General features: G+C 35.6%; 1 protein-coding gene across 2 annotated transcripts in view; it reads right to left on the bottom strand.

Moving 5' to 3' along the window:
- Nucleotides 1–20,538, bottom strand: part of LOC149423657 (protein sprouty-like) — a 121,409-nt gene that overhangs the window by 56,235 nt on the left and 44,636 nt on the right. For both annotated transcript variants that reach the window (XM_089632066.1, XM_089632065.1), the window contains exon 2: nt 3,945–4,048. The gene's annotated coding sequence lies outside the window, so the exon portion shown is untranslated. The remainder of the gene's footprint in view (nt 1–3,944; nt 4,049–20,538) is intronic.

The raw sequence follows: 20,538 nt of genomic DNA, 5'->3' as shown, positions 1-20,538 counted from the left end.
TAAATAATTAATTAATTATTATTATTTTTATGTGATTAAGGTAAGGTAGGCAGTACGCAGTGCTAAAGTGCCAATATGGAATGCACGCCTCTGTGCGAAATGGGACGATCGTTAATTTGTAAAATCGCTGGAGCAAAAGGCGCGTTTCAATGCTTTACTCCTTTTTAATGGGAAACATTGGAATTAATTATTACATCCTCATTAGCATAAATAGGTTATTCTATCTCGGAATTCACATTTCTATGGGCAGGTGTTATATTATTCAAATACAATACTGCTTTGCCAAGCGATATTTCTATTAATTATCCAACGACATTGAGTTTCCTGTGAAACTAAAATTAATGAGGCGATCCATTGCGATTTTACTTCTGGCGATTGGCTAAAAAATAATATTGATGTAAACAATTGAATAAAATTGGTAAATCTGTTCATGGACGATCCCGCTAAACTATCGTCATGAAATTTTAAGTTTGCAACGAGCTATGGAGCATTGCAATCTCCGTGTGTTCAAATAAGAGTTTTGAACCTGCTATCAACTCCCGGAAAATTACAAGAGATGTACTCGGTGGTAGCTATTCTGAGAGGAGCTTTTATTGTGATAATGTTTTAAATTTCATTGGTTGAAATGATCTCACAAATTATTCGCGAATGGGTATTTTGCACAGTATTTTGGACATAAAAAATTGCGTTTACATCATTTAAAAAATTATTATTATTAAATTTGCCAGATTAATTGGAGAGAAAATCATCAAAGTCACATGGCTGAAGTGTGACTCTGAAAATGGTTTAAGTTTCAAGACTTCAATCAGACAACAGAGCAATACTGTTGTCTGCTGAAGATAAGTTGATTGAATATTGTGCATATTTAAATGACCCAAGAGGAAATCACCCGCGCAGAGATCAGAGGGGAGACCTAATGACAGTCCTTTGAGCATAAACCATACACCTACTTTGACGATGGAATCGCATTCTGTTGACATTTTTAGAATCCATTTTCGAAGATACACCCGGTAAAAAAACTATCAAAAAACTGAAGAAACTAATGTTATCTTCATTTCTCCGCAGTTGGAAAACAACTTCTGTATCATCCGATCTTATTTACATTACATATTGACATTATTTCAAATGGAGTAAGTGAGAAACCAAAGTCAAAGAGTGATTATATCTGTTCAGTGTTGCTAAAATGATTTATCGGTGTATGAAATGAACTCTGTGTAATATGCGTTTACTCTGCTTACTATTTGGGGAGGTAAAACTAAATGTTGGTTTTTATAGTGAACCTCTGACAACAACAAACTCAGATTATTCAGGCAAATGATTTCGCAAAAGTTCAAAACTGTCGGTGCGTGTCAATTCATATCGGGCCATTTTGGTCTGATAGAGGTTAGAACTCAAACTGACAGATCAATGACAGATCGTTTTTAGTGGTGAAGAAATTATGAAGAAATATAATTCCTTTGCATTTTGAAAGTTCTCGAAATATATTCTAATGAAAGGTTAGTAATTTATTATTATCTCGAACATTCGACTAAATGTCAGGAAAGAATTGAGATAGTGTTGATAGACTTGTTATGAAGAACTGTAAAACAATAAATAAAACAGGGGCAAACGAAACTTCATCGGCATTCCCAAAGCACAAATAAGTATTTTCTGTGATATAAGCTAACCAACCAATAAAGTACATCAATTAATAGAAGACTGGACACAGAATCAAAGAAAGAGGTATACAGTCATTACAAAAAGAAGTAGCTCAGCAAGGTATTATTGTCCTAAATCCGACCCGTATTGTGGAACATACATGGCTTGTTGACTCTCCAGCTTGTGGAAGACTAAACCCAGAAGAACCCTTGTGAGGGCTTCAGGAGATGTTTGTTGATGATACCGGAGTTATTCTGGAACACTGGGTATAGAGCACAGGGCACGAGAAGGGCACAGACAGTTAAATACAATATCGAATTAACTGACTTTCCTACGTAATGTATTCATGCAAACCATATTGTATCAGAATTCGATGGTAATGCAAAGCTAGGTATTGGTAGTCAGTGGCGACATTGGTTTCCATTCAAATCTACGGGAAGGTTTTTCTAGTGTGTATTATCTATTCGGTGGCAGTATTTGTGTTTAATCTACGCTAAATGGTTATTTTTGGGTTTGTCAGGAAAATAGTTCGACCATAATTATCTCATCAAAATACGCCAAATAGTTGAATTTTGTCTTCGTTCGCCCGGCGACCTCGCGGCTCGAGTAGTGTGGTTGAGTGTGGTCGCACAACGCACGGAACACGGAGCACGGTATGTTGGTATACCGGATTTGGTGGGCAATCGCTGCCTGCCGCTGGCTGCTCGGGGGGGGAGATTACCGGTCTGTGGGGCTGTGGGGACCGGGGCGCGGGGGGACGGGGGGCGCGGACCGCGGCTCCCGAGTTACGCGCCCCCTGCCCCAGCCCCCGCTCCACCCCGACGCCAGGGCTGCGAGCAACACACCTGGCGGCGGCTACCTGACTTGACGAAGACTTTCTCGGACGTATCCGTTTCACTATCGGGCGGAGGCTGCTGGCCCGGTCTCTTGGCGCCGCGGGATTTCGTTGGACCACTATTCATTCGGTTATGTTCGAATTTTTAAGGATTATTTATTTATTACAGAATAATACATTACAAAATAATAAGTTATTATTCCCAGTGAGTTTACTAAATTCATTTCGGGAAAGACAACATTATATTAAAGACAAGACAACATAGATGCATTAAAATAAATAAACGCAGAAGTTATTTTGGAGTTCCAAAGAAAGAATGTGTCAGGCATTAATAAAACTGCTGAGGAAATAGCTTTTAAGAGCTTTTGCCAATGTTTTTTTGTTCGTTGCCGGAAGTTTTAGTTTACTAGGTAATGCGTTATATTGCTTATGTGCAATGTATTGTAAGGAGTTAATTCCAAATTTAGTCGTGTTTAGTCTATTACTAGTTCATATTTTTTAAACTTTATAGCAAGATAACATAATGTAGGTATTAAGGCTCGAATATAAGCGTTCAATAAGAAAATATGAAAAAGGAGCGCGCTAATCTAAAAAACTATTATAATAATTATTAACAGGCGTAAGCGACTACTTTTACTACTACTTTTTAAAATAGAGCGAAACTTGCACGAATTTAAAGATACTACTACTTTTTAAAATAGAGCGAAACTTGCACGAATTTAAAGATACTACTACTTTTACTACTACTTTTTAAAATAGAGCGAAACTTGCACGAATTTAAAGATACGACTACTTTTACTACTACTTTTTAAAATAGAGCGAAACTTGCACGAATTTAAAGATAATAGTTCATACAAAATAACAAAAAATAAAATAAATACCTTTAACATGTGAAAATACAGGACCAAATGTGTTTTTTTAAATTTTTTCTTTCTGTGGAATTTCATGTAATTGCCTTTTCAGCCCGGCTGAATACAGATTATCTTAAAAATATATTATTATATTTTTTAACAGCTTTAAATGAAGGAATATACTCGTATGTTATATATTTAGGTAGAAATTTAGAATGTGGGATCGTGTCAACAAACCGCGTTAGGGTTTATTCCAAATGTATCTCTGTACCTCTTCGATCAGAAGTCAGAGATCGATTGTCCACTTTTTGTGAAAATGAGTAATGTATAAGACATAAGGTTTTTTCAGTATCTATACATAGGTATAATGAAAGTTATCCTTTGACAATGTTCAAGGTCTGGTGTCCTCAGAATGTGAAATGTCTTTTGTCCAGATATAACCTTTTTTTTCTATGAACTCTAGAAATACAATTAATTTTCTCCGTTTGGGTTCCACAATGGTCAAGTAAGATATATTTTGGTGTATCTCCTACACAAGAGTGTAATAATCTGTAAACAATGTAATTCATAGTTTCAGAAAAATATGAGGTCTTAATAACTAGAACTGATGATTTTCTTACATGTTATCGATTGTGTTAAGGCCAGGATCGGAGGAGGCGGGGTCTATTGTTGAGTTGATACTCTATCCTGGGAGTTCTTCTTCCATTTGAACTACCTAATATTCCTGAAAACAAAGAAAAATATATTTTAAAAACAGTATAAACAATGCAATCATCACAAGTATTCAAAATCATCATGAAAAACTAATAACAATGACGACTAGAAGGTAATATAATAAACTAATATCAATGACGACTAGAAGGTAATATAATAAACTGCCTTAAAAGTATGCCAAATGCAAGAAGGTACATAACGATCATACCTGTAATAGAATTATCTAAAATATAATTAATTTTGCACGTAAGGAAGAATAAAGACAAGGATTTAGTGCTAAACACATGAAATAAAATTGTCATGTTCATGGAATGATGTATTGTAGGAAAACAATTATGATTATGTAGTTCACATCAAACTAAATGTATTCTGGCACCGTGAGTGACGAGCGTTCTTATCGGAATTTTGTAATAAATTCCAAAATAAAATAATGTTAGAGACGGCAGCACCGATTCATATGCTAATTGCCGAATGGTGAAATATAAAAAAATGACCCGATCAACAAACGTGGCGCCAAAACCGTGTAGCGGAGAGTTGACATTTTAACCAGCCGAAATAACTAAGCAATGTTTATCAAGATGTCCAAATACACACACCACTTGACCAACTGACAAAAAAACGCAACAGAAATAGTGACCGGTCTTATATCATTCCATATTCCGAAGAAAGATTCATGTACCAGGATTCCGGATTTATCGAAAACATTTATGGAGAAAAACTATCAATCAATGACAGATCATACCAAATAAATTATTCGAGCCATTAGAAAAACAATAAATAAGATAGTTGTGGATTCTTTTGGAGACCAAGATTTAGCTCAAGCAGATTAAATGCTAGTATTCTTGCGAAGACAGGAGCCAAGAAGGTCAGTTGCTTGTTAGCCCACCGTTTACAATTCTGCAGTCCTACAGACGTACAGTTCGCTTACTAGATAGGGCGATGTATTCAGTTGATGGGATCAAGAAACTGGTATTTTTAATATGGCATTTTAGAAGTGGAATGTCTGTAGAAAGAACATGAAACTCCGTGGGCCGTAAATCATAAGGGAGCCAATTGTATCAGCAGAGGATAAGTGAACACAATAAATATTGTATTCATTTGTAACAGATAAGACATGACTACAACAAACTGGTACGTCTGTGCTGCTATTTCTTAAAGATTCTCCGCCGATGATAGTAAACATGATAACATAACTAATGAAGGTATACATATTTATCTAATTACACTTTTCAAACAGTTTCGGAGAACATGATATAATAATGTATGTAGTAATGGCAAACATCTTAGTAAAAATCTTTCTAAATGCGCTTAGACTTTAATTAAGTAGGCGTACTTAAAGAACTATTCTACATAAGAATAATAAATCATTATTTCGCATACAAAGATTTAACAAAAAATGTATATATGTACATATCTTATCAAAAACAATGATTTGAATTGTGTCGGTTATGGTAAATTAACCAGTTTTATAGAAAGGTGGCGTCCGAATAAATAAAATAAATTTAAAAAAAACTACCGAGTAATTCATGGAAAGTAAATACTACATGGTTGACAAACAACTTGGGTTCGTGTGTTTTGTAAATTTGAAAAAGGTGAAGATAAACGAATTGCTTACTCAATGATCAATAGGGATATTCTTATCTCAAACTAGTTAAACAAATACAAGTTTTAAATCTTCGCAATAAACGGTGAGCAGTTCTTATAAAGATTGTAAAAAATAATTAGAACCATATCTTAATTATGCGAAACTAGCTGAAGTCTTTTTTTGAAGCGTTTTTCGAAATCTAAAGTAGATAATGACCGTCCTCTTGTGTTGAAGGTCAAGTGTGCAAATCTCGGAATAAAGTTGTAGATTTTCACACAAATCAAATCCACACCACTAGGCCACCCGCCCGGTGTCCACCACGGACTTTATTCTATCTATTGATAGAAGATAAATAATATGCTACTAATGCACTAGTTGGATGGTTCTCCACTCAACTCCTATTACAATATTTCCAATTACTATAAAGATTAGATAATTAGGTTGTAAACTTCTAGGAGAGGATTGTAGAGGTAGAGGTTAGGCATGCAAATATCTTCATCGATAACTAATTTATTGAAGTCAATTTCGTTAATTAATTAATTACCTAAATAAACTCTGAAAAACGAAATGTTACATGACATCAAGGTGAAAATATTTGTTATTGGATTTCTGGTGCTGTAAACAAGATGTGTTGTTTTACTGTTTACCTAGCGATAAATGCTAAAATAGCAAAGTAGATACTTAAACACACATAGACCTCTTACATGTTTGAAAATCAACCGATGACATTCCCCCGTGGTAACACTTACGTGAGAATAATGTCTGGGCAACAGTTTAAACCTTCCAACATCCAGGTGGTATATTGCAATGCCGACATAAGTCAAGTCTTTAACAATAGAAACAAAATGTTCGATTAATGCAGATTTACTTATCTGCCACGATGATAGCATATTTGCCAAAAGCAAATCCTCTCATACCTCTCATACTCCATGTAGGGTAAAATAGTAAATGAACACAAAACTAATCGGTACAATAAAAATAAATAATAATCATGCAAAAGAAAATATCTTACACCCGTTGGATGAGGCTAAGTGGATCCGGGTTAACACTCATAAACTTTTTAAAGAAAAGTATCATTATGTTAGAGTTGAAACCGCAAAAGGTTCCGGAACTCTGTATGTAAATAAGTCCAAGTAGACACGAAGGCATCGCCAAAGTAAACAATACAATCACAAAGAGCAAACAGTTAGTGCGCATAATGTGGGGTGAGCATGTGCTCAATAATGGTGCTCACTTCTCAGTGCTCAGTGCTCAGCCAACACACTGACAGACAGACTTCTCCACTTATCGGAGAACACTGGGACATTGTATCGGATATCTGGAATAATTAGGAATACAGCAAGGATTGTCATTTGCACTGCGACTTTAATAATTCTGGTAACACCAGAAATATTACTTTTATTAAAAAAAATCTGCCTTCTTAAAAAACATTACAACACAATTATTGTGAAGTGTGAAATTAGATTAGAATATTAAATAATAGATATTAAACTAATTAACTAACTAACTAAACCGCAGGGGTAGGCAGAAAGGATGGACCGCCAAAAAACTCGGTCTTGGCACACACTCATTGCCTCATTCACATTCATACATCGTCTCATACATACTCTTCTATTATTCTGACTCTTGATATGGCCCGACTCAAGTATCTGATTCGCTTGGTCGTGCCATTTCTTCCTCGGGCGTCCCCGACTTACCATTCACATTTTCATCGTATATTCTCCTTAACCTCCTTTCTTCGCTCATTCGCTCTACATGCCCAAACCATCCAAGCGTCCCTTTCTTGATCTTACTCATTAAACTTACATCAGCCTTGCACTCTTTGCGGATCTCCACATTTCTCACACGATCATACATGGTTTTACCACACGTACGCCTCAGGGATCTGATTTCTACAGTATTCAGTCTACTTTCATCCTTTCTCTGCCAGTTCCATGCCTCACTTCGTTAAATCAGGGTAGGTACTAGCACTCCATTGTGGACTGCTAGCTTCGCTTCTTTGGATATTTTTTTGTTAACGCCAACTGCGTTCAGTCCTCCATTAATGGAATTACCTATATTAGGTACTGAAAAATTGATGAGAACTGCAAAAAAATGCCGGTTAAAGTATATTGTGGTAAATTGTGCCTCAGCAACAGTACATAATAAAAAAGCAGGAATGCAGTTTTACATTTAAAAAGATATTATAGATAAAGTAATACAATTAGAGACGGATAACCACGCCTTGGTTAAAGAAAAACAAATAAAATTCCGCCAAATTCTCATAAACATCCACTCTCATCTCAAGGTTACAACATTCATAAAATGCGATATCATTTACCATCAACATGCAAATTCTAAATAATAATATATTGTTTGTAATAATGATTAGTTGTGAATGGAACTCCTCTGTAAGGAATTATGTAATAATTTATCTGAATTAAAGTACATACAATCATATTTTATTTTCATAAATAATGACGTAATATTGTGTAATGTTATCAGCAGTCTTGGCATGAATGGAAATATTGATTATTCCTTCAATAATAGTTTACTTGTTTAATGCAAGTTAATTGACTCATTCATTCCTAATAAAAAACTAAAAACACGATAGGTAAGTGCCTAATGTTTTTATCCGCTTGTTTATATAGAATAATAAATTGGATAAAAAATGTTATAACGACGTTTACAAGCAAATGTTTAAAATGGAATTTCATGAAATTATCTCAATTTTTATAAACGAGGTTATAATTAATCTAATTCAATGTCCAATTTTCCACTATCGCTAAAAATTGGAAAGAACTATTAAGTATGACTTATAGATTTTGTAATGAATATTTTGCCCGCCAAAGATGCCGCGGTGATGTTAATTTTGAAAGATTACATGCCAAGGAGGTGGCTATTTCAAAAATTTGTGCCATCTATGTACTAAGGATTGTCTCATCAACAAAGGTCACACGATCAGGGCGTGAAGTTATTTTCCAAAGATCAACGGCTTAATTAACGGTGTTTAAAATTTGATAAATCAACAGGTCTAAGAATGCAAACACAATGAAGAAATAAGTAAAATCATTTGACCCCTGCTGTAATTCCTCAGAATACCGCCAATTCACCTCACTTGACTCTGAGTCTGCCGTTTATAACAATGAACGACTTGTGGAACTATTACCCGTCATTAATTATCGCAATTAGTGGAATGAACTCCGTGAAAATTGCGTGACCCATTTACAAATTGGGCGGTCTCTGACTCAGGATTAGGCAGTTATCTAGTCAACGCCAATTCCCTGAAAAGTACATAGATAGCCAACTAAGTTAGAATATTGGCAGAGTGTGGAAGAGGGAGAATAAATAAAATGTAAGGTTTGTGGGAGATGGATAAGAAAGGTGAGCGAAACTATTAAAGTTTAAAATATTCTGCAAAAATTGTGTTTTCTTCTGACGTACGAGTATTTGTAAAATATGGAAAGCATGACTGGTTTGTGATACCCGATAAAATTCCGGGATGTGTTTGTTGATAAAATATTTAAAAACATATAAGGTATGTATGTAGTACGAAAAGAAACCGATCCAATGTAAATAATAACGGCATTCTCAATATAATTAGCGGGTAAATACTTGAATTGAATCAATCAAATATTTTTTGTGCACTTAAAACGTTAATTAGAAAAAAATGAATTAATAAAATGTCACAATATTTGCTTTGATTCTTCTCTATAAAGAGCTTCTGGGATTACGTTGAGTGTTTTTTTTTGGTTGGGATTAATTTATTCGCCAAATTCAAATTAAGAATGAATATTTAAATCAGTATTTAAATGTCGACCAAGTTCAAATAGAACATCGAGGAAAATAAATGACCAGGGCACTACTTTTTTATATTATGTTTTTCTAAGAACAGCAACCGTAAATTGTTGCTTGCACGAACCACACAAAAATATTTTAAGACACTGACAAGAACATTATGTATTTATACATCAAAATATACATAAACTATAATAATAATAATAATAATAATAATTGGATAATTTGTAGAGCGCCGTTTTTGTGAAAAATCACCTCAAGGGCGCTGTACAATTTGTTTCCTAGGATCTTAGGATCAACTCCTTTCTGGCTCGGCAAGATGAACTCAACTCCTGATGGGATGTGCAATATAATTTTTTTGCATCTAACATTATGTTATATATATATTCATGCCACTCAGTGAAGTAGCCATATCATTCACATGAGGGGGGTTCGACCGTAAGGGAAGGGGTTCCACCCAGGGACAAGGAGGGGAGGGGGTGGAAAATTAATTAGAATGTTTTTCGGGACAACTACTTACACCACTTATTATTTACATCACACTGATCAAAGAGATGGTGCAAATAACATTGTTGCATTTTCTAGGAATGTAATCTACGAGTCCTATTCTCTTTACTGAGTCCGGTGTTGGACCCCCCTCATATAGGATGCTGTGACGAGGGTATTTTTAAGGAAATTTAAAGGAGATGAGATTCTGGGAAGGAAACAGATATGAGGGGTGGGCAGGAATCTGGAATGCGTCCAGGAGTGACGGACGTTTGAACTATGAATACATTTATCTCACTGCGCTGCAAGTCCTGTTGTCCTATGAACTACGTATTGTTTTTAGTGAGACAGGTAAGGGACAATAAGTGTATATTACGTTTTTCAGTGTGTTTTTATTTGTCAATATTTAATACACAATTTTTTACTTTTCTCTGGAGTTTTCTTTAATGAAGTTTGAAACTTGACGTATTCCAACAATAAATCATAATTGTGAGTTCTGTGTTCGCCTCCGGTTGCCGTTCCAGCTACGAACTGTTGTACGCCAAAATGTTTTCCATTAATAATTATTAACAATGGTGGCGGCCCTGCGATGGACGACGCACGGAATCCGCGGGTTATTATGAATTTATTGGTCCCAAAATAAGGCACGCGAGTATCCTTTTGTGGGAAGGAAAATAAAGCAACAAGAGACGCGGCGTAACACGGTTGGCGGCCATTTTCCGAAAAGCAATAAAGACCCAGTGCTGGCAACACTGGACACACGCGTAACTCGCTACCCAAACGGACACACCGAACAAAAAGGGCGAAAGCAATACACATCACCAACGTTTCCACACTTTCAAACTATCACACTCTTTTTACCAGTGCTCCAATTCACTTATCCGCGTATTCATACATTTAAGGATCGTTATTAAGCCTTGACTAGACGCATCATTTTTTTCACAGTTTTTCAGACAACTAGTAACAAATGCATTTCCTTCTATGCAAGTATTTTAAATGTCCTCATATTAATTGTATTCTTTATACCCGGTGTTGTCGGTTTCCTCGTGGTCAGTCTCCTGCTTGACCGGTCGAGACCGTAACTTGCCAGACCACTAGCCGGTTTGAACGGGGGGAGTTGAGGTAAGAGGGGAGGGCACACGACCATACAAGACGGTTGTATTGGATTTCGAATTATTTTTAAAATCTGACTTCGAAGTAAAAATAATTCTAAAAAAATTAAAAGATTTGCAGAAGTTCAGAGGTTATGACTTTAAATTTCTATAATCTAATTTTAAAAACTCTGAAAGTGTAAAGTGTTAAAAATTATTCAATTTATTGTTTTTACTAGTTAAAATAATTACACATACCTTTATACAATATTTATATTTGTTAACCTTACTAATTCAAGCAGCAAAAAGTCTCTAACCCAGTTGAGTTCTGGCGTTGTGAAATTTGCACATATATTTATTTGGTTGATACATCTATTTTCAGTAAGAAAACGTCATTTCCGTCATGAGCTATAGAACTTGGTAACTTCCGCTAAACTTTAAAATAATAATTGCTTGTTCCATATTTCCGAAAGAAAAAGGACGCCCATAGTAACAGTAATATGCATATGAAATGTAGATCTAGAAATTTAATAAAAATGCCATAAACAATGCTTGTTGATCTTATCTATGGTATGGTAAGAATACACAATATTTATATCGGCTTAATAGAACCACCGAGTGATGGATGGTCATCAAATGGACCATAATTTATTATCGACGCAAGATTCAGCCTTTTTTTCCAGGCGCCAAACACCTACCCGTCGCACGACGGGCCGCCGACGTCAAAATGCCGGATTTGAATGAATTAATGTCAACCGAAATCTGCAAAATCCACCCAACAACGGCTAGAAGGCCGCCCGAGGATTTAACACAAGCCAAATAAAAATTAATTAAAAAAATTGTATATGTACAGCATTCATTCAATTTATCCCTGTAATGGTCATATATAATATCATCATTGTTTATAAGTGTTTTGAATACACTAACCATTAGGCAGAGTCTTTGTACGAACTCATTCTTCATTCGCATTCACACAACACACTATTCAGTTACACCGTTTCTTGATATTACCCATCTCAAGAATTTAAGGAAGACAAGCATTCCCGTGTTTCGAATAACCTGATAATATTTTAAAATCTCCTACTACAATCACAGTAAGCGGAAAATGTTGCTTGTATTTTCTAGCACAAGAAGAATGGTGCTATAGTATAATGAAGTTAACAGTGGATATATTTAATTATTAGACACTCTTTAAATAACCTTTGACGGCCTCCGTGGTCGAGGGGTAAGGTTCTCGACTAGCAAGCTGAAGGGCGCGGGCTCAAATCGTAAATCGAAAAGTTTCTTGAAAGGTACTCCCCACCTTTCTCTTCCCCATCTCCTTCTCCTCCCCACTACCTCCAGCCTCACAAGCAAACCCGTATTGGGGATGCTTTAGTCTCACTGGCTTCAGACGCAGACGGTTGGAAGCAGTTGGGACTCTTGTCAGGTATTCAACTCAGCCACTGACCTTTTATTCAACAGTTGATCCATTCGATGGTGCCACATCTTCCTGATGACTTCTTCCATCCTTGATCGCTTCAGTGCCCTACAAGTGTCAAACTTGCCCATTACGTTCCCATTGCCTGGGCATTATTTTAATAAAAAAACAATTTATGCTCGAATGATCGATCAAACCGGGTATTTTCAATACGAAAAAAAAATTAATTTAAAAAAGTACGATAGCAAAGGTATTTCATTATTACGAATAAATTTTCTATGACGATTTAAAATTTGCCATTTTCAATTTGCCGCCAAAAGACATGTTCGTTTTTATTTGTGAATTCAGCGGCGTTGACGTCACGCCCGGCCACATTAGTAATAGACGTCTTCCAACCTGTGGCATTTTCTAGGTCGTAATGACGTTGTAGCCAGTTGGAACCTTTTCGGAATGTGCGGTTTTAGATCGTATGGTAGCAAAATTTGGAATAATGACAATTGAGAATTGTAGTCATCTCGTATTGATCACAATATATATTTTACTAAATTCAACAATTCATGCGCATATCAATTCCTTATCCAGCAATAATGAAGAAGAATAAAGAGAATCCCGTCAAAAGTAAAGTTATAGAAACGTCACGCAGGCAAAGCGATATCGAAATGCGTTGGTGGAGAATATGCGGAATGTGGAATACGCTTATTGGCAAATTTCGCACGAGGCGAGTCAAACGACCTTCCTTGGTTTTTTCGACCAAAATTCTACTATGTGTGAAATAACAAGAAATATACGATTGTGCGGGTACGGAAACCAATAAATTAAACACAAAAAAGTTAACGATTATATTATGCATGTGCAAAATCTTAAGTTGGGCGGGTGTTAATGATACTTCATAAATAACAAGGACAAGAAATATAACATTAGCCAAACGAAGAGATCATGGAACAAGAAAAAAGTTTCATCCGCTGATGGTGATAAGAGGTACAAATAAGTCATGTCCATAAATAGATAATAGGTTTGAAAATTCTTTTTGCAGAACTAGCCAGTAGTACCAAAATGTCACCATAATATTATAATGTTTTATTTTTGCACTGTTGCGCTAATTTGTTATTTCGTTCCTTTATTTTTTTTACGTTCTTGATAGTTTAATGCTATTTTTTAGCTTTGAAATGGGTTCTTGGGATGAAATTCCACAAGAAAAATTAATGCAGGTATAGTGTATTGATTGAAAGGCAAATTAATATGTTCACGATTTATTCATTTCATACAACAAAGTAAAATCCACTTTGCATATTTTTTATAATGAATCCAGTATTTTAACAATGTGCATCCATGTTTCTTATGTCATGTTTTCCCTTTCAATCGATGGTTGATTGACGTACGTCATGTTTTATCTGTTAAATAAGCATACAAAATAACATGGCCTATCAGAATCAATACGAATCCCAAATATTTATGTATTGATATTTTATCGCTTGTAGGTCGATAAAATGATAATCATGTAGTTTTTTACACGACTTATGCGTATCTATGACCTAGACTCTAGAGATTAGAAAATTGGAATTATTTACATTTAGATAAATTAATATTTAAAATGACACAGTCGAATGTATTAGGCAGTGGACGCCTGATGAACCAGCAATTAATAGGTAGGCTTAGCAGGGGGTGTCCTCAGCCGTAACCTTTCCTTCTTTCGCGTGAACTACGCGTGGCTCCTTCAGTAAACTGCCTGCTTGAAGAACATTGAGCGCTGCCTATCTGACCCAAGTCACGGGAATATAAACTAAGTTTCACTGTTGTTTGCTTGGTTGATATTTGATTGGTTGGTTGCTGCGGATAAGCGACAAGCTACTATGCCAAGGTGTGCCAAGTATTCGCGGATTGTTGGATAGTCTGACAGCACCGCCAATACAAAACTATGAATGGGTCTAGTGACGTCACCGCTCCGTGAACACGGACCACTGTCACTGACACACCACCACCAGTAACCGCACACAAACACACACACATACGGACTCGGGACGAAAAAAAGTCGGCCAATAATAACACTACTAGCAAACCGAATGGCAGTCATTAAAATTGCGAATGTATTAGAAATTTACCTTGAATGAAGTGATTTGTGTTGTGTGGCATATTACTGTACGCTGAGGTGATTGGTTATGGTAGCTGGTAGCTGTTTGCTGTATCGTTCCACATTAGAAACGCAGATAAACTACGCGCTTTGGTCATACACGTTACGTGTCCGTTTTACACTCTCTTCTCTTCTCGACAGTCCTACTCCCTCCCTACGCACGGCGGACAAAGACAACATACACACTCCCAGCCTCCAGCTTCCACTATCCAGCTTAACACTCATCAACCAACTTTCCAGTATACACACAAAAAAACATTCGCTTCAAATTGCGGGTAACTTCAATATGGTTTTGCCATACTTACAATGTTGTTGAATTTCACATCAGTGATATATTATTCCGATAGTTATTGGACCCTAGACGATTTGATAAACTTTAACAGGTATCAAAGATAAAGCTGTTGAATGATGATGGTTACATACAAATAGAATAATAAAAGACAATATAGACAATAACTAAAAGCAAAACAAATAAAAGCTATAACAAATCACTCCAGAATCAAATAAACACGATGGAAAGAAGTTCTGTCAGTTGTGGTTTAATGAACACTGAACGACGCGGCTTCAAGCAGCGTGTTGATGATTACAGATATCAATCAACGGCGACATATTGCTGAAACAGTTTGCTCTTATTAGCAATTAATTCATGTTTGCTATTTTAAATAAACAATGCGTTCTACAAACGTTTACAAACTGCGAATGTCCCTGGTTCAATTTGACTGGAAATAGGTTTAATTCGGACTCTGGTATTTGTTTGGCTGCCAACTGCCAACTACCAACTTATAATAAGCCATACTCATACTTAATATTTTACAGCTACTTCGTCCGTGGTAGCGAATGTTGCACGATTTACATAAAAGAGTTCTGATGAACAATCAAGGCTATTCACGATATTATTCAATGGAATATTTCTTACCGTATTCTGACCGCCAGAAGACGTTATGGCACACTGTCTAGTAGGTACTATACGCTACACAGGCACTGTAATAAGTTGATATCAACATCAATAATTATTATGATGATCGCTGTTGTGACTATTGAATTAAAGTCAGATACCAAATGCAGGCGATTATTTTAATTCCAAAGTCGTGCTGAAATCAGTAGAAGCCATTTACAGATACATAGATCGTGAGATCCAAAATGAATGACGGAAGAATATCGCTGAAAAACGTTAGTTAAAATTCTCGCATTGTACGAGAGACCTTCTTAGACTAGAGATCACGCTTTGATATCGTTAATCAGAATGGCTGAATAAAATAGGAACATTCGTATGCAAGAACGCACTGTAGGACATGCCAAAATACTTTTTAAACCAAGTCCATAAAAGGAGGCAAATCTGTACTAGACAACGAGAATCAATGCCACGGGTTGAGCTGAATATAAAGCGATCAAACCTTAAAACAATGCTAATTAATTGCATGACAGAATGATCTTCGGATGTTTACAATATTTGCCAACTAAAATATTTATCAGAGCTTATAAGAGATTATGTTGTATAGAAACCAACTTAGACCCACCGCAAATAAAATAAATAAATAAAGCACAGTTATACATATTATAATAATACAATTAAATAAATTATGTCGAAGAATGCATTACTTACTTCAAATCCACAAAGATAAGAGTCATTTAGAATCAGACCGATTTTTGTTTTCAAAGAAACTTTTTGAAAAAGCCCAATAGGACGTTAATAAATAGATATTAAATAGAGGCCACGAGAAAAAGATATTACTGGGGTTCGTCGAGTGAAGTAGCTTCAGTTGCTGAATTGGTTCGTTTTACCCAGGAAATGAGATTTTTGTTTTAGTGTATCGCTATTATAACCTAACAGTTAAGTACAGTAGTAGTTCTGGATCACATCTCTATGACTATTTATTACTCTCTCCTATGTCGCTCGGCTATCAGCTTTCTAGTGTCGTGACAATGGAACACTAGGAACTAATGTAATGGATGTCATTTGTGACTAAAATGTGTAGTCCATTTGGACATTTAGAGTATAGAAACATGTCAAGATGACTGTTCAATGTCTGCTCTATAGAAGGAGCCGTTATTTATCCTAACCATATTGAACTCTAAAGCTTTTGTGTATTAAACTGGCCATCATTTTGAAACGGTATCTTAATGCTAATTCATCTCTTCTTCTAATATTAATGAGAAGTCGTCAAGGAAACATGTTACTGACATAGATTTAGGTTTGATACCCAGAGACAATTAAGCTAACGGTGTAATACGTACATTATCAATTCCCATGACAATAAAACGCTAAACAGAAAAAAAAATATTTAATCAATATAGGTATTTACAGAAACCCTTTTATGTGCATCAGGATTAGGAAAGAAACCATAAAATCAAAAAAACCGATGCATCTGGCAGGACAAAAAACAACCAAGAATAATGAGTTACTTATACGAATTCATTAGTGTTCATTTGTAATCTAATATATTTCTAAAACAGCTAGAATACCTGACGAGATTTATTCTACGAAATTTATTGATTCATTGTTAAGATTATAGGACTTAAAATAAACCATCGAAAGAAAAGTAAAACACACTAAACTCTCCGAGGCAACCAGAGGTGAAGTCTTTATTTTTGTATATCAAAAGATTTCCTTTCATCACACAACACATGTAAAAACTAAACACATCCTGGATGGCTGTCTTATGTAAGATTTATAGCGTATCGAAATATCTGGACTGTCCGCGGACCGTTCCCAGAATCGCTTGCGTCACTACCTACCACAAGATACACTCTCCACAGTGGCTGCCATAGCTACCGTGGACACTGGGTCTGAGCGAGAACTACGGGGATAGCCAATTGCACCCAAAATCCATGCACTAGTTATAATATACGTAGTATTATCAAATGACTAATCAGCAAAATAATCAAATAGAGTAGATAGGCAATGAAGCAATAAGCAACGAAGAGGGAAACAAGGAAGTTCTAAGCCCTAGGTTCTATTTGGTAATGAGAAGGCTAATAGAATATACTCTATCTCAAATCTGTGCTGTAATTTGAAAAGCGCAGACCTCGCACCCAACACTTGAGTAGACAACAAGGTGTTTTAATTCAGATTACGTCATCAAGATTTGGCGCGAAAAGACGCAGCTCTCCACTGGTAGAAAACATTTGCGTTTCCGCCAAACACCTGTGACGGCAGAGGCAGATTTATTGGATTGTCAGTTATAAATACTATTTGTTTTTATGATTTTCTTGAAATATGAGTTTTCTTTGAGCGGTTTTTGTGGTCGTGATTATTGATTTACAAGCTGCAAAGCACATTAGATAGAAGATATAAATTGTTGAATCCGCGGAATGGATTGTGTGTTGTGTGGGTTGAGAAATACACTTTTGTTATGTGTTTCTTAACACCACCGAATTTCGAAAGTTGAATGGATGAGAAAAAATATTAATAAACAGTATTACTATTTAGATTAATTTGGAGGACATCAACAAGTGTTTCACGGGGTATGGTTATATACCTACCTAAGATTAAAAAATAATATAACAAAAGATTATAGAATGCTCATAGACCAGACCAGTGGAGAGCTATTATCTCTGTGGCCGGTGTTGTGGTGGTCTCAGTTCTCAGCCTCACTCCGGTCCAGCGGAAGTGCCGAGTGGAGAGGAGATCTCTCTGTTTTTATTGCTCGTTAACCGGTGGTTGTCACTCTCAGGCCTCGGGCATCTATGTGTCCCCTGGAGGTGTCTTCGACCGATCATTGCGTTTCAAGACCACTGTTTGCTTCGAAACGAATGCACCCAACTTCAAAAACTCAACTCGCGCCAAGTAAATGAGATTTTTAACATTTCCATTGAAATATCATGTTTAAATTGTGGCTATAAATGTACATATATATGTATATGAACACTACCAAACACAACAAGAAAAGATCCATTCAAATCTGTGTATTACGAAAATGTAAAAATTTTGCATATTTACAAAGGGCATACAAACTGATAAAATAACATTTTGCAAAAACCGTAATGGGTTCAGTTGAATGTTTGTAAATATTCAAGGGAATGTTATCAGATCACAGATTTAGGGAATAATTTTTTAAACTTATCGGAATTAGTGGGAAACTTTTTTAACACCCTTTCACATTTTTGGAAAAGAGATCCACTCTTAGTGTCTCAGGTTGCAGGTTGCAGGTAAGAAATAATAAATAATTTTTGGACCTTGATCATCTCAAGGCTGACTAAAATTGTTTGTTTCTACTCATATCCATTTGGAAAGATGAAGCCAGGTCAGCTTTTATACTCAAGCACTCAAACAAAAATAATACAGTCACACAAATGTTTTATCTTATAATTAAATTTAACAGATGCTCTCTCTCTCTCATTCTTCAGGAGCGTTAAAATACTAGTTAATAACAGTATTTTATTATGTAATATTTTTAACGACATCCCGTATCTCTAATTCATTAATTAAATAAATATTCATTGTAGAGCACGGCCACTATACTCAATGTTTAGAAATATTATTTGTGTAATATAAATAATTGTCACTGAAAACAAAAATCAATGTTAACGTTTTTATTTATTATTCTCAATTCGTTGGTGAAGAGAACAAACAGTAGTTGCTTCTGTTGTCAAACCTACGTCAGTTGAGTTCAGTATTCTTATCGCCTCGATATCTCCTCGGGCAGACGCAGACGGTAGAGGTGGAGTAGTTGGAGTTACGACCATCTTGTATTTCCCGCAACAAATACGGACCATTGTGGGACACGTGCTCCGGGTTCGAGATGGCTTACGGACGTTATATTTTAATCCAACCAATCAACCGAGTGATAACAATATTCATTTTATTGTACGAACAAGTAATGGCATTTATATACATATTATAATGTGTATCCATAAAACATAACAACATTTTTCATTCATTGTGTGAAATAATTATTTAATTTTGTAAAAATAATATATTTTCCAATTGTTTATGACATAATATTGAATAAATTAAATAACTGCGGTCATTTAAATAGAGAAAAAATGGTATGAGATATAAAAAATCATCCCAATTCATAAAAAAGCAAACAAATAGAAAATTGGTTGAAGATTGAGATTATGTATACTTACTGAGGGCAAGGGGCAAAGAATGATGGCGCATACATCAATGAATCTTTTCATTTTAAACACGCGGGTGAAAACATCCGGAGAGCATCTTTTCAAATGTTTTCTGCATTATAATACGTAAACTTTGTCGATAGCGGCATTTGACTCCACACACTGCCACAAAAGCGTGGAAGACGCTCACTTCAAAGTACCGCCGCAGCTCATCATATGAATACATAGCCAACTTCTGAGGAAACGTCCCGACACTATCTTCATGTCAATTGAACGGCTAAAGCTGGGTTTACACAATCAAACCTGCCTCAGGAACTGGTCTGATAAAGACTTTTGCAGGACGTAAAATAAGTATCATGCCAAGTCATATATATAGGTTAAAAAAGCCGTTTTGACAGGTATACCACATGGTTTTGGCTTTGCCCCCGATAAATACACATGATTTTTATTATTGTAGAATTTTCATCAAACATAACAACTATTTGCTACTAACTTCTGCTATTTTAAAGACCACCATAAAATGCATCAACAACATAATCACAAGAGAGAAGGATGGACATAATAATAACAATGATTGGATTATTTGTATAGCGCCGTTTTCGTGAGAAAATCACCCCAAGGGCGCGTTAAATATTGGATTTTATAAAATATCCCTGTGACTTCGTGTAAACGGATATTATAATTGATGATTGTTCGAATTAGAATATAATATTATATTGAAGGACTTGCCCTATATTTTACTACGGCAGGAATGTGGTTTTATTATTCAAATGACTGGGAACTGCATGGACGATAAAGAAAACATGATAGAAAGAACATTAGCTAAGAAAGTCAATGAATATAAAAATAATACTATAGTAGAAGAACTCCAGCTGATGAATTCAGAGGAAAATATTAAAACAAAATAAACGCTGAAATATTTATTCAGCGTGATACGCTTCAGCTCGAACCG

Source organism: Hesperophylax consimilis, chromosome 5 (assembly GCF_061612785.1).
Source record: "Hesperophylax consimilis isolate HC1 chromosome 5, BYU_Hcon_1.0, whole genome shotgun sequence".
In the NCBI taxonomy this organism is placed as follows: domain Eukaryota; kingdom Metazoa; phylum Arthropoda; class Insecta; order Trichoptera; family Limnephilidae; genus Hesperophylax; species Hesperophylax consimilis.
The sequence above is the reverse complement of the archived record's forward strand: the minus strand, read 5'-3'. Positions and strand labels throughout refer to the sequence as shown.